The sequence below is a fragment of the Berghia stephanieae genome, chromosome 9 (assembly GCF_034508935.2).
Source record: "Berghia stephanieae isolate SIO BIC M18660-M18661 chromosome 9, UCSD_Bste_1.3, whole genome shotgun sequence".
Classification (NCBI taxonomy): domain Eukaryota; kingdom Metazoa; phylum Mollusca; class Gastropoda; order Nudibranchia; family Aeolidiidae; genus Berghia; species Berghia stephanieae.
The window spans coordinates 1,787,651-1,789,035 of record NC_088368.1 but is presented as its reverse complement, the minus strand read 5'-3'; positions in this window follow the sequence as shown (position 1 = coordinate 1,789,035).

Sequence of the window (1,385 nt, the reverse complement as noted above, 5' to 3'; positions counted from 1 at the left end):
ATAGCCCTACGTATAAATATATTCACACACACACACACACACACACACACACACACACACCCCCCAAAATAGATAGTATGCAGATGACGTCACTCAGGTCTTTGTTATTGTTTTTTGCCATCCGCGTTTATGAGTAATGCTCACTGAACTGTATTAACCCGACTATAAACGTTCATGGATACACACAGTTTTGTGTGTTGGTCCGTTATACTTCCGGATGGCAATGTTATGAGCTTCTTAGCCAAGCGCATACTATCTATACCTGGAACAACAGAATCTTCAATCCCAGAATCCATCAAACCAACACGCGTCCACGCGCTGAGTTATCCAACTTTGCCATTTTGAACTATAAAGCCACAATAAAAGTTTCCGTTCAAATCTCAAAAGCATTTACTCCATTTGGATCATGTACTCATCTCATCTCATGTAGTTCCATATCTGAAGCAGACGTCGGAGGTCATCTTCCGCCAAGCTGATCTATCTCTTGCCAATTCTATTAAAGCAGCGCCACCTTTCTCAGCTTCATCTGCCCAAGTTCTTATCCCTTTCAAATACGTTATTCTTTGTCTTCCTCTTATTCTTTTTCCATTCATCTTTCCAGTCAAGGCGAGTATTTCCAAACCAGGGTGGCGGATAATGTGTCCTAAAAATTCCATTTGGCGTTTGATGATTTTTGTTATCAGTGATCTTTTTCTGTTTGCCATTTCTAAAATTTCTTCATTTCTTTTCCTTTCCATCCATGACACCCTCATCATTCTTCTGTAAAACCACATTTCCACTGCCTCCAGTCTTTTAACCATGGTCTTGTTTATGGTCCAGCTCTCACAACCATATAGCAGCACAGACAGTACATAGCAATCCAGGACTTTGATTTTTGTTTTCATGCTAATATTCCTGTTTTTCATAATTGTATGTAGCTGGTTGAATGCATTCTTCGCCATACCTATTCTTTTCTTTATTTCACAATCTGATTTTCCATTGGATGTTACATTGAAGCCTAAATATTTGAAACATTCAACTTGTTGTATTGTTTGTCCTCTGCTTGTTATTACACAGGCTGGTGGGTTATTATTTTTAGATACCGTCATACATTCTGTTTTAGATATATTCAGTTCCAGTCCCATATTTTCACTACTCCTGACTACAACATCCAGTAATTCTTGTAGTTCATGTTCAGATTCTGCCAGTAGAACCGTATCATCTGCATACCTCAGATTTGTTACATTCTTTCCTCCAATACACACCCCCTTCTTATGTTCGATATCTCTTAATATCATTTCACTATAGAGGTTGAATAAATCTGGAGACAAGACACACCCCTGCCTAACTCCTCTTCTAATAGGTGTAAAACTGCTTAGTTCGTTGTCAACACGCATTGCTGCTTC